Here is a 14,749-nt window from a genome sequence, read left to right as displayed (position 1 = left end):
GAGGAGGCGGACAGACACCACAACCAGGTGGGCTCCTCACCTCCCTGTGCCCATTGCAACCTGGGCCAGCTCAGAAGCGCTGCAGGGAAGGGAGAGCTCGTTCCCACCGTGAAAGGCACAGAGGTGACAGGACAAAATTTAGAAAGGGAGTGAGAGTCTAAATGGTGCGAGGATGCCCTTGATTCCATGGCGTTGTGAAATCCCCCGCGCGGCTGGTGGGAGAGGAAACCTCACGGACCAGCTTATGTAAAGATTTAGCAACATATCCCAGTGTGACCCGACTTGTTGCAGCAGCTGCTGGCGAGAGGAGGGGGAGAGGGAAAGGGAGGGAGGTGATCACGCCACAGTCCCCTGGGACAGACGGGGAACACGGTGTGCGACCGGGAGCGGAGGAGGCCGCGAGCACCGCGTGGGCCGTCAGCCACGTCATGGCAAACGCTGGCTGCTCCAACGGCTTACGTGTGGCCATGTGCCCACAGCACGGCTGGCACGGCCATCGCCCCATCACCGTGTGCTCTGCGGGGAGGAGCAGATGCTCCCAGCGTCATAGAATCACAGAATCATAGAAACGTTTAGGTTGGAAAAGAGCCTCAAGACCATCGAGTCCAACCGTTAACGCAATGCTGTCACTAAACCATGTCAATGGAGCCTTTTCACTTCCCACCCAGCGACAGGGAGTCCCATTTGAGTTTCATCCCAGGTTAAGCACCAAGATTTGACATTGGCATGATTGTCCTCTCACAGGGACCAGAGCTGCCCAAGCATTGAGATCACCGGTCTGCGGTGATGCCATCTCACTACCTGTCCTCCAGGCCTGGCCTCTTACCTACCTGAACTCCAGGAGGGTTCCTCTGCAACTGCCAATGTAGGTGGGTCCTCTCCAGGTTAAAACGTTGGGCTGACCCTGTGTATGCAGTATCCCGCAGCGTTAATGCCATCGGTGTCTGACACCAGCAGCACTCGGCACTGCTGCCCGCTAGGATCCATGGTGGGTGACGACGTCCTTCATCACGTTGAAGCCATGTTCAGCCCCTCCTTTGGAAAAGCATCTTCTGGAGGGCTTTGCCTCCCCATCCTCCTTGAAGTTCTGTACTTGGGAAGACTCCAATGCCTGCACAGCACCCAGATTCCTCCCTGGTGTGAGATGCACCAGGCCATGCTGATGGAGACCTTCCTCCACCTACATGCAGGGCTGGGGAGGAGAAGATGATCAAGAAGAGAATCATAGAATCATAGAATCATTTTGGTTGGAAGAGACCCTCAAGATCATGGAGTCCAACTGTTCCCCCACCCCTCACACTGCCCCATGTCCTGAGAACCTCATCTCCGTGTCTGTTCAACCCCTCCAGGGATGGTGACTCCACTACTGCCCTGGGCAGCCGGTTCCAGTGCTTCACAACCCTCTCCGAGAAGAAGTTTTTCCTAATATCCAATCTGAACCTTAACACAGACTCCCAAGTTACTCCCAAGACCAAGTGAGCTCCGGGGTGCCGTGGACTGTGGTAGAACATCTCCGCTCCACGCTGGGGATAATCACCGGGTGGGAGACACGTGGAGCAGTGCTGACCCATGGGGACCCATCCTTTCTCCCACCCATCCCAAGGTCCTGTGGTGTCAGGGTGAAGCACAGGGAGACAGAATGAGGTAGGAGGATGAAAAAGGCACATGAACATCAAGCATGGGGCAGAAGGAGCCTTCAGAGGATGTTATTTACTCACCCGGTATCCACTGTGGGGTGGGACGTGAATGATGATAATGATCCCAATCATAAAGGGTGAACCAGATAACCTGGAAGCTCATTCTCTTATTCAAATAAGTTATGAAACCCTGTTAAATAAAAATTACTATGAACCAATCAATAGATTTATATGAGTCACACTACTAACATTTTTAAGGATATTGTTTGTTTTAATAGTGAAATCTAACACAAGTGATTAGAGATAATATTTGAGGCTAATCTGCATGTCATGCAGGTGTTATCTGTTTCACTCATGTCTGCTTTTCAGGAAGAGCCCATCCTGAGTTGGGTTTTCAAGATGGACAAGTATTCACACGTTCACCTTCAGACTGAACAGGGCAAACACATTTTCCAAGCTAATTCATGGCTGGGCATGGGAACGACCTTCAGGTAACAGTGCTCACGACGAGGCAAGGAGCTTCCCCAACATCCAAGAGGATGCTCAACCACCCAAGTCGTACCTGTGCACTCAGTGCTGACCCTTGCGCGGCTTCCAAGTGCCTTTTGCCAGGCTTCTTCTTGCAATATCCCCTCTCTATTGGAAATACACTCAACGCCAAGCTGAATTTTTGCAGTTGTATCTATACATGCAGGGGGAATCTGGGCCGCTCTGTGAAACACGGCGTTGCCCGTCCAGCTTCCCTCCCTGTGGCACTGAGCACCGGGGAAGAAACGTGGCCGCCCCAGCGCCGGGACAGCTCGACCTGGCTCCGATACCACCCCAAGGAGCTCGGGGCACAGGAGAAGCTCCCCTCCCCTCAGCCTTGCTTTAAGGTGCAATTTATTCCACCTCCCGGCTGCTTGGCCGGGCTCCCGCTCCACATCCAGCCCCAGGCACCACGGAGGGACTTGGTGACGCTGGCTGACAAATCCCAAGTGGATTTGGGGGGTAGAAACAGCGCTCAGCACTGAGTTGGTGTCTGATGTCTTGGCTGTGACACAAAATAAAGGAGGACAAGAGGAGGTTGGTCCTCCAGGGTGCATCCCTCGCCTCTTGCCATGCTGCTGGAGGACAGCACGCACCCATCTGTTTTATGATGGAAACCATGAACCAAGCCATCCGTGCAGGATTGTCCCACACACGACATGCCCCGGTGCAGAGAAGGCAGGCTGAGGTTTTTGCACCAGCTCATCCTACCATTTGCTTGGCTGCCGAAGCCCAAGCGAGATGTATCATTGCCAAGGGCCATCTCCCTTTTACACGTCTTCTGTAGGATGCAATAAACCGTCCCACATACGTCAGAGCCCTTCACTAGGGGAAAACCATTGAAACATTGAGGTTGGAATGACTTTGAGAGGTCCCGAGTCCAATATCATGTTCAAAGTAGAGCTCAATGCCAGCTCAGCTTGGTCCAGTCCTTTCCCAGTTGAGTTCTGAATATCTTCAGTACAACATCCCATCCCATGGCTGCACGGCTCTCAAGGGAAAAAGCTTTATTCTCAGGTACAGCTGAGATTGTCCCTGTTGCAGCTTCTGCAAGTGTCAGTTGTCCTTTCTCAGGGGATCTTAGAGAAGGACCTGGTCCTTCCTGCTGCGGTGGACAAAGGCAGCTGGGTCACCTCTGCTTCTCCAGGGTGAAGGTACCATCTCCTCCAAACTCCCCATACACGCTGCATGCGTTCCCTGACAAAGGAAGAACTTCATGGACCTACAGGGAGCTTCAGTCCACAGATGAGGGTTGATCACTGTGCAAGCAAACTGGCCAAATACAGTCATTTTTAACTCCAGTGTCATTCATAACATCTGGGGGGTTGCAAACATCCTTGGGAAAGGGAAGGAATGAGTGTTCTGGCAGCTAAAACCCGGCTAACGAGGCTGATGATCTGCGGTGTGAAGGTGCCAGGGTTGCAGAGTAGGTTCATCCCTTCTGTGACACTAGAAAGCGATTTCTCTGTTCTTTAAAGACACGGTAACCGCTGAGGTTGAAACACACATATAATTTCATTAAAATTAGATCATTAAGGACTCTTACCTTGTTCTGTAGATCAAAGTGCCTCGTCTTCCTTTTGCAATAAAACCAGCCTGAAATCTTATACAAATGTTTGATCTAGAAAACCAGAAAGGATGTTCCAGTAGTTATTAAGTAGCAGCTGCCCTGAATAATTGTTAACCTTCAATTTCAGTTGATTTGGCAAAATAAAATAAAATTAAGAGCCTTCTGTGCAGAAATGGGTTTTAACACACATTTTCTAGACAGCTCTATGTCATGTTCTACTTGAGGCCTCATCGCCTAGAAATATTCTGCCCTCGTGGACACTGGACAGGAGTGGAACAGGCACCTTCCTATAGCCCAGAAGGAGTTTTTTAAGGAGAGGAACCTCCTTGGGAAGGGAAACTGCTTGTCCTTGGCACAACACATGGCATTCAAAGCATTTACACCAGCCGGGGGAAGGAAAATAGGGCGAATTTGCAACTAGGACACTTTGTCGGCTTTGAGCACTAAAAAAAGTCCTGTCCCCATGGCCAGGATGCAAAAGTGTCAGCCAAGGGGACTCTTGTCCAGCCCAGGGATGTCCCAAGGGTCTTCCCTGCTCCGTGACATTGGCAGCGTCATCACAGCTAATGCAAGAGGGACAAAGCCAGATGCCTGGTCCTGAGGCAGGTAGTGTGAGACGTCCCTCTTCAGAGTAGGTTGCATCCATGGATCGTGTTCTTCAGCCCCACGTGGTGGCCTGTGACATAACTATCATTCTCAGAGGGGCTCAAATGTCAGAAATAATTGGAAAGCAGTGGTGGGATGGGGTTTTTATAGCGTGAAATCCAGGCTTTGTCCAGCAGAGAGCTGGATGGAATAACTCAAAGCTGAAGAGGGAGATTACCATGAAGGACTGGACCCCGCTCCTTGGCAGCACATGTACCTAGACAGGTACATCATGTGTCTCCATCACGGGACACACAGCCAGACATAAACCACCAGCAGATGATCCATGAGTGCTCCAGGTTTCTCTAAGGCCCCCGACAGCAATCCCAGCAATCCAAAAATCTCAAGAGCCCCAAGAGAGCTGCTGGAACTGCGGAGGAACAGGAGGCTGCACCCAAACTCTGAGCGGTCCCGGGTGCTGGGATGGTTATGGGGGAGGTATTTCTTGGACCAGCGGACTGAAAAAAGGGTCTCGAGGGAAAAAAAAAGAAGCTGGTGGTGATTTGGGGCAAGAACCTTGTACCCCAGTAACACATGGAGCCTACAGCACTGGACTTTAAGGAGAAGACAGACACAGGGTTGGACACAGTGTCCTGCACTGGAGCAGGGGAAGGACCAGGGGATTTTCAGAGCTGCCCTCCCACCCTACAACATCCAATCCTGCCATTCAGAGAATGTCCTGAGCTGGAAGGGGCACACAAGGATCATGGAGTCCAACTCCCGTCCCTGCACAGGACACCCCACAGGTCACCTCGTGTGTCTGAGGACGCTGTCCAGTCTATTCTTGAACACTGTCAGGTTGGGGCCGTGACACCTCCCTGGGAGCCTGTTCAGTGTCCAGCACCTCTGGGGGAAGAACCTTTTCCTCATGTCCCACTGCCCCCCCTGGCACATCTGCTGCCGTTCCCTGGGCTCTGTCACTGTCATAGAGCAGAGCTCACCCTGCCCCTCCTGCTCCTGCTGAGGAACCTGCAGCCCATGAGCTCTGCCCTCAGGCTGCTCTGCTCCAGCTGAGCAAACCCAGGGACTGCAGCCGCTGCTCATCCGGCTTCCCCTCCAAACCTTCACCAGCTTCGCAGCCTCCTCTGGACACTCTCCAGCAGCTTTATCTCCTTTTCTCCTGTGTCCCAGCCCTGCACACAGTGAATGCTGCAGGTGAGGCCGCCCCAGCGCAGAGCAGAGCGGGACAATCCCCCCCTGCCCGCTGGCCGTGCTGTGCTGGGTGCACCAGGACACAAGTGGCCAAGGGACTGCCAGGGCACACACACACACACAATCCCAGAACCCCAGGCTGGTTGGGGTTGCAGGAGCTCTGCAGATCCCCAGCCCAGCCCTGCTCATGCAGGGTCACAGAGCAGATCACACAGGTGGGTCCAGGGGGTTTGAATGGCTCAGAGCAGGAGACTCCACACCCGCTCTGGGCAGCCTGGGCCAGGCTCTGGCATCCTCAAAGTAAAGAAGTTTTTCCTCATATTCAGACGGAGCCTTCTGCGCTTCAGCCCGTAATACACACACGGTCCTGCTGCCCTTCGGACCACAGCTCCCGAAGCCGTGATTTGCCTCGCCGGACAAGTTTTCAAAAGCCAGATCTCAGCTCCTTGCTCCCAAACACGTGTCCCTGTAATAGAGGCAGTTTATCCTCGGCTAGAATTGAGCAACCCAACCCTCCTCTTGCATTACCGAGCCTTTCAAGCATCATTTGATAAGCAGTATGAGCGCAGCTCCCCGGGCATTGCCACATCTTTTGGCGTGCTTTGCTCTGCCAAAACTGTGTTCCAAGTTAGCTATAAATTATGCTTCACTTGCTCGCCATGCAACGGGCGAGAACAAAGGCCACTACGTGCCACACCAAGGCAGAAGAGCCAAGAGGCGGGCGGCAGTCGCTGGAGGAGGCAAACCAGCCCCAGCCCGCTGCCAGCCTTGCATCAGAGATGTGGAAAGCCGGGGCGGCTGCTGCTGCCAGCAAAGGAGCCGGGGTACGGCGGTGAGGGACAGGGGGGAAAGAGGGCAGAAAGTTCTGGTTGTGCCTGCAGGGCGCTAAGCTGGCCCAGCGGCAAAAGCAGCAGCAGCAAGAAACGCGGGGGACAGGTGTTGTCCCAGCAAAGAGGACTTGAAGAACATAGGTGGTCGTGCATGGACAGGGTAGGGGAGAAAGGCAGAGCTGTAGGCACAGAAAATGAAACGCTGCACAAGCCAACACCTCTAGAAACTCCAGTTATTCTGAGGCCACCCTAGCATCATAGAATCATTTTGGTTGGAAAGACCCTCAAGATCAAGTCCAACTGTTCCCCACCCCTGGCACTGCCCCATGTCCTGAGAACCTCATGTCCGTCTGTCCAGCCCTCCAGGGATGGTGACTCCAGCACTGCCCTGGGCAGCCTGTTCCAATGCCCCACAGCCCTTTGGGGAAGAAATTGTTCCCACATCCAACCTCAACCTCCCCTGGTGCAACTTGAGGCCGTTTCCTCTGCTCCTGGCGCTTGTTCCTGGGGAGCAGAGCCCGACCCCCCTGGCTCCAAGCTCCTTTCAGGCAGTTCAGAGATCAGAAGGTCTCCCCTCAGCTCCTGTTCTCCAGCTGAACCCCCAGGTCCCTCAGCCGCTCCATCACACTTGTGCTCCAGCCCCTGACCAGCAGGGAATGGCATTGCCCAGGCCAGTGGTTCGTAAAAGGTCAGAAAGCAGCTTTGCTTGCACAGAAGTAAATAGGAGGAAATGTCATTCGCAGGGTAACAGAACTTCATAGGTCAATGCCTCTGGGTCTGACATGCAAATCTGCATCTGCTGGAGAAGGTTGTGCCTGCGGAGGGTGAGGAGGAGCCGGTGTCACCAGCAAGGCTGAGGGAAACAAGCCTCAGTCACTACAAGCACATTATGGTTTGCTACTCTGGGTGGTTTTACTCAAGTTTCATTCTAGCATGGTCCTTTTTGGTTGAGTTCTCGGGTAGGTCTGACCCCTTGGAGGACCCCAGCCCATGGGGCAGACATCCCGCCAGGGCTGGGCAGAAAAGAGCAAACCGGAGGCCTTGAAATTCCCCTTTTACAGCAGGAAGAGCAGATGAGCTGCACAGATGTTCCAACGATTTCCTTATCTTTTTCCAAACACCCCAGCTCCTCGTGGCTTACCGGGATCTTTTCCATGAACCCACGTGCCTCCTGAGGCTGCTGTGAGAGTAATCGAGCACACAGCATCGCGTTTTACTGAACTGGTGCTGCCTGATGTGTCCTGGCTTCAACTAAAACTCCTTGGGTAACAGTGAGGTCCCTCAGATGCAGCAACGCTTGGTTCAGTCACACACATACGGCCCACAGACCGTAACGCAGACGGAGATCCTGCCTGTGCTGCGTTCACCTCGCTTGACTCCAACAGCGAGCAGCTCCCAGCATCCTCGCTGCAGGGTGTTCGCTTGGTCTTTCACAGTACCAGACCCAGAAGTCAGATTAGGCAGGAAATTATGGTCTGGTTGAGACCTTTGCATTGCCAGTATTACTGACAGGTCCATCGAACTGAGAAACCTGTGTGTCTTGCTGTGCTGCCCCATAGAGCTGCCTATGGACAGAAGGTGCCGTGGAGGACACTGACCAGCGTCCCGGTCAGCGTGGCCGGGCAGCGCCCTGCGAGCTGCAGCTCTGCACCGGCTGCCGACATCAGACAAGAGGTTCGGCTGAGATGGGCAGCTGCCGGCCTCCCGTCAGATGCTGAATCACTGCTGACACAGGCTGCAGAGGGTTTAGAAATACTCCACACTTGGCCAGTTTTACTTCTTTTGCACGGCCAGTTGCAGCAGAGTTTCAGCTGGGCGTCCTAAAGCATTTGGGGGTGACTAACCCAGACAATACCAGCTCTCAGTGCCTGTTCCCCTCTAACTCATCAACAACTGCCGTGCTAATGCGGACAAGAGATTACAGCTTAAAAGGTGCTGACAGAGCAGGCAAGGGAACTCCAGGGCCAGGAAGACATGGGGAAGGTATCCACGTGTCCACAGCATCCCGAACCCATGAGGACAAAGCATAAGGATGGGGAACCTCGTAGAAGTGGAGCTTCCCCCCTTGGAGCATCATCCCCGCACATGGAGAACCCCAGTACCCCAGGAAGGGAAGGAGCGACCAGTGCAGATCCAGGACCAACAGAGTCAGTGCGTCCATCTTGTCTTCCATCTAGCCCCATGTTCTCTGCCAATAGACACGGTGCAGGAACAGATCAAGTTCCTTTTACTTCCCTTGAACAAATGAAGCAAAGCTGACCCTGCAGAGCAGGTGCCTCCAGGAAGCCACGGAGCAACTCAAATCCCATTGGGTTCCCATTCACCCTGCCCAGGAGGGGCCGCTACCCAAACCAGCATCCTCCAGCACAACGCATCCTTCCCTGGCCACTGTCCTGCTGTAGCTGCTACAGGATGCTCTGAAGTTGGGACTACAACCTTCAAAAGTGGACAATGCTGTGGCCAGTGTTGAGTTCATCCCTCTGATGTGGGTGAGGTGCTGTCCCAAGAATAAACCTTACCCAAGATTGAGGAAAGGAGAGGAGCCATGGAGTCTCAGATCTAGGCTCTAGCCACTGGAACAGGCTGTCCAGGACAGTGGTGGAATCACCATCTCTGGAGGGTTGAACAGACGGAGATGAGGTTCTCAGGACACGGGGCAGTGCCAGGGGTGGGGGAACAGTTGGGCTCAATGAGCTTGAGGGTCTTTTCCAACCAACGTGACTCTGCAATTCTATGGGAGACTGAAAGCAGACCAGAGCAGTTCGGTCTCTAGTTCTCCCACCTCAAGCAAGACACTAAGCTGGATTTAAGTGAAGGCACAACCCCATCCTGCCCCACCTCATGATGCTGCCCTGGGCTGGTGACCAAGGGGTTCATGCAAACCAGAGCAGCTTGTGTGCACCCACGCTCCACTCCCAGGTCTCTCCATCCTCCAGCCATGCAGCCAGAGCTGAGCAGGGCACAGAGGGGACACAGCGGGACAGGGTAACACGGCTGCGCCCTCCCATGCAGGCTGAATTCACAGAGTCACAGAATCCCAGAGTGTCAGGAGTTGAAGGGACCCGGAAAGCTCATCCAGTGCAATCCCCCCATGGAGCAGGAACACCCAGATGAGGTTACACAGGAAGGTGTCCAGGCGGGTTGGAATGTCTGCACAGAAGGAGACTCCACAACCCCCTGGGCAGCCTGGGCCTGGCTCTGCCACCCTCACCGAGAAGAAGCTTCTTCCCAAATTTAAGTGGAATTCCTACCTCTGCAGCCTGTGAACCCCGCTGTGTGTGGTGCTTGTGCTTTTCTCACCTCCCCTGGGAGCTCCAGCAGCATCTCCAGACCAGCTGCACTGACCCTGCACAGGAGCAAAGGGAGGGACAGGGTTTAGAAGCAGAGATGATGACGTTTGGGTCCAGCCTACAGGAACCTATGGAAAAGCACAACACTCAAAGGTTTGGGGGAGAGGCTGCCAGGGCACCCTTGAGCACAGAGCTACGCCTGTTCTCATCTCACCATCCAGGAAGGATGTTTTGATCTCATCATCCCTCTAGCCAGGGATTAGACACACCAATGGCAGCTCTTAAACGAAGCCTCATGGAGGGTGTTCGGGCTCTAAAGTGTCTCAAGCCTCTGAGGAGCTGGAATTGCAGAGCCTCCCAGGCTGGAAAACCCTCTGCGTTGTCCCTGGGGAGAGCTGGAGGGCTCTGCGGTCCTGCAGCACCACTCCCTGGAGATGAAGGGATGGGATCGGTTACCTAGTCAGGGAGGAGCATGAACAGAGGCTGCTCCAGAGGCTGCTCCCTGTGAGCGCCGCCACATCCAAAGGCAACCGAGTCCTCTCCTGCAGCAGCCACACCCAGGAGATGGGTGCAGATGTTGGCAGATGCTGCTCCAAGGGCTGCACAGGGTCAATCCATCACCATCTTGCCCTGTCAGGAGGATGGGCTGTGAACCCCCTATAGAGAAAGGACTTTTCCTTCCCAAAGGAAACCTGATGTGAAGGGGAGATTTCTCAGAAAAAAATCTGGCATGCAGCTCTCCTCTTTGTTCATTTTCCTGGTTTTGCTGTTTATATTTAAATCAGGAAGCCAGCTGAGGCTGAGTGTAATGGTCAGATCCAGGTACAATGAGGCCAGAGAGAACACTGACTACACAGAACAGCACAGTGGAAGACAGTTTGCCGGAGAGGTCCACAGTTGCCTGAATTCTCATGAAAATTAATGGGAGTTTCTAATCCAAACTTCTGAACTGTCTTTTTTAAAGATATCTCAATATGTGCTTCTGCAGACTCCTCATAGCCAACAGATGACTGCCTTTACTACCTGCTGGTAGCTCATGGTGGGCCTGAGGTTGGTAATGCCTACTTTGTAGATCTGTCACAGTATTTTAAGAGTGAAGCACAGGTCTCAGAAGAATACACTGATCTGCATTCAACCTTCCCAAAGGACCCTGAATTCAACCCCACGGGCTGCTCGTGAACAGATACTGAGACAGCCGGACCTTCCGTGCGGGAGGATGATTCGCTGCCACATCCATGGATGATCTTCACGTCAAAAGGCTTCCCAAGGACACCAGCACCACACTCCACCTCCCGCCAGCAGCTAAATGATCGTCATCCAACCTGCCGTTAAACTCTGGGGTGCACACAGAGGCAGGACCGCAGCAGTGTCCCCTTCTAGAGGACTTCAGCCACAAAAATGAGGCCTGTGCCCCCCACCAGTGCTATCCTGGAGAGAAGGGAGCCAGGACACACGGCCGTACAGGGTGGACATACAGACACGGACATCTACAGTGCACAGCAGAGTGGGAACATGCAGAGAAGACTCAAGGCCCTTCTGCCCCGTAATCTTGGCCACTGACTGCGATGGACAGAGCAAGAAGGGAAAATGAAAGAAAGAAGGTCCAGAGAGTCCCCCCAGGGCTGACCTTAGCGCTCAGAAAATAGCATGGACAAGCACTGCTGATTTCTGAGCAGATGTGATCGCCTTCTCCAAGTCACCAAAGATCACAGAAGTTGGAGTCCGAGCAAAAGAGTATTTTTTGCTGCAAATCAGCTGAATACACTGAACACACCTACTGCCACACATGGCTCCTGTGTGAGGACCTGCTTTCCGCCTGAGCAGGATCCACCGTCATGCACACAAGGGCTAGGAAAGGATTTTGCTCTTACGCAGTTGAAACCTGCTCTCCAGCTTGTTCATCCCAAGCTGGACCAGCTGCTCACGCTCTACAGTGATACAGGCGTCAGAATTAGCCAGGCCCAGCCTTACCTATGAAGAAGAGTGAAGAAAATCCAAGTGCCGACAGATGCACATTCACCAACACGCCCTGCGTCCTCCACCTGGGGTGGGATGGGCAGAGGAGCTCGTGTGTCCCTCCCTGCTGGGCAGCATTGCTGTGCTCCATGTTCATCACCTGGTTTTAGAGACAAACTCCACTAATCTGGTATCGCTGCTCCCTCATCAGTTGGGAATCTGGGAGAGCGGCTCTGAGGGACGGCAAGACAGGTGCCAGCAGCCCCACTGTGCTCCTGGGGACATGAAGCCACAGGCTGGGGCACCTGTGCAATGTCTGTGGATTGTTAGAAGCGGTTCCTGGAAGGAAGAGCCATCAGACTGACCCCAACTCCACAGTTACCGGCTTCCAAAGTCAAACAGCAATGACAAAGAGTGGAAGCAAACCATGAAAATGGGACGCAGACCAGGTTATAGGCACTGATTTCTCTAAATGCCAGCAAACTGGAGTAAGAGTTCAGCCACTCCCAGGGTGCTGAGAGCAGTTTGCCAGCACACAGGGACCATGGCATGAGATCTTCCTGCCAAGCCGGTGGTAAACGAGCAGCACCAGGGATGCAAGAGGGTTTATCAGCACTGCCTGAGCACAGAGCCGTGGCTTCAGTTCACAACCATGCTGGAAACAAGCCCAGCTCAGGCTGAGGTAAGGTTAAGAACAGCTTGGAGCTGGACTGGGGAGATCTTACAGTGTCCTTACAACTTGGGCTGGTGGCACCTGCTCCCATGGGGGCACTGGGCTGTCTGTGTGGTGACAGAGAGCTCAGGAAAGACCTTTGGCTGCCTTTATACTTTGGTGTTATGCTCATAGAATCATAGAATCATTTTGGCTGGAAAAGACCCTCAAGATCATCAAGTCCAACTCTTCCCCCACTCCTGGCACTGCCCCATGTCCTGAGAACCTCATGTCCGTCTGTCCAGCCCTCCAGGGATGGTGACTCCAGCACTGCCCTGGGCAGCCTGTTCCAATGCCCCACAGCCCTTTGGGGAAGAAATTGTTCCCACATCCAACCTCAACCTCCCCTGGCGCAACTTGAGGCCGTTTCCTCTGCTCCTGGAGCTTGTTCCTGGGGAGCAGAGCCCGACCTCCCTGGCTCCAAGCTCCTTTCAGGCAGTTCAGAGATCAGAAGGTCTCCCCTCAGCTCCTGTTCTCCAGCTGAACCCCCAGCTCCCTCAGCCACTCCTCATAGGGATTGTTCTCCAGCCCCTCACCAGCTCCATTCCCTCCTCTGACCTCTCTCCAGCACGATTCCTCTCTCGGCTGTGCCAGTGACTGGGTGATTGCTGCCGGGGAGACTCTTTGGCACCACCTAGACAAGAGACAGGGGTCACAATACAGTGGTGACAGTTATCATGGTGTAAATAAAATGATCCTTGCTTAACAGGCAACATCAACGTTCCCAGTATCAGCTGGTATTGTTGCTCTATGGAAGAGGTGAGATCCCTTGCCATGAGTACATCCTGATCGATAAGTCATTGGCTTATGCTGCCATGCACATTATTATATTTTGAACATAATTTGCATAATTAGACCACACTACTCTGCCACCCTATCAGCATGCTTCGATATTAGCGAGAAATAAACTTCAAAAAGCCTTATATCTGTTGTTCTTCTGTTCTTCCAAGACTAAACAGCAACTTGCATACACAATACAGGGTGAGGGGTTAACTCGTGGCCATTACACATGAAATCACTGTTGCAACAGCCACAGATTGGCATCCAGGAACTGGCTGCACTTCCTGCTCCAAAATAAACACTTACTCACGGTAGGTTTTACTGAACTATGGTTTAATTTCATCATCTACTGTTGCTATGTCTGTACAACATTGTACAAAAGACAATCAAAAAGAACATGTCAGCCCCACGTAAATGTTTGACTGGCTGGCTGAGGATCCAGTGGCTTTGAGTCTTTGATCCAGATTCTCCTGTCTTGTAGATGCTGTCAAAGTACCTTTGGTGGTAAGGCTACACTGCTATAATCGTCCATTTTTGCTTTCCAGTCTCTTCCTCCGCTCAGCAATGGAATCCGCAGCCACGCAGAGGATCTCTGGTGGTACCTCTTTCTGCTCAAACATCACAGATTTTTAACCTCTTTTTTTTGCATTAGGCAAAAACATTCTAGCAACATCATGAGGTAAGGGCAGTTCTGTTTCAACGATGATACCAATGTGGTAGTTTAGGACCGACATCCTTTTTTAGCCGTTTAAGTACAGCATTGATCTGCTCACACTAATACAGCTGGTTCTAGATTTCCGTTCATTCCCATTGACGTGTTTTGCCCACGTTACCCTAGTCTGAAAACTTATCTCTTGCCCAGATAAAACCAGCAGGCAGAGACTCTTTTCAACTTAGAGGTTAAGGGAAATTATATACTTAGCTGCTACTGGTAGTGGAATACATGCAGAACTGCCTCTACCAGAGTCCGGAATCCTTCTGAGAATTAAAGGGAATCTAAAACGATTGCTTCAGATTAGAAAACCTCATGCAAAAAGGTCGTCATCTTAGATCTCTGGTGTTAAGAAATATTCTTGTTGCAGCCGGGCAGCGGGTGAGCGGTGTATGAACGATTGCTCACGCCTGTGTTCTCCATGGAAAGTTCATTTTGGCCGATGAGTGTTCCTCTCATCTTCTGTGTTCCTGAAGTCTCTCATCTGTGTTTCAAAGGTCTAGTGGAAAGCCATGATCATTACCAAAAGATCCAACTCTCTCAAAGCTTTGTTTTCCCCCATTTAGACTACAGCGCAGCATCACGTTCAAGATAGCAACTACTGGATCCGAAATTAAAGCACTCAGACTATAATGCACATCTGAAAATAAATACACAGCTGTTGTACAGAGCCAGTTCTCAGCGACAACCTTCCCATCGTGTAGCAGTGCAGAGATGTCCTCGGGAAGGTCGTGCTACAGGGTGGAGTCTGAAAAGAAGGGAAAGAGAGAAGTCGGTTGATATTGCAATGAGGGGGACAATCCGTAAGGTGTAGTGGAAGAGGGATGTGAAATGTTATGGTGTCAAAGAGACTGAGGTCTATAAAAGGGCTACAGGGATTTAAATGACCCATTTCTCCGCTCATATAATCCCTGAATTGTATTAAAATGGAAAATAA

The sequence above is a fragment of the Nesoenas mayeri genome (genome assembly GCF_963082525.1).
Source record: "Nesoenas mayeri genome assembly, chromosome: 23".
Classification (NCBI taxonomy): domain Eukaryota; kingdom Metazoa; phylum Chordata; class Aves; order Columbiformes; family Columbidae; genus Nesoenas; species Nesoenas mayeri.
This window is presented reverse-complemented; position numbering follows the sequence as displayed.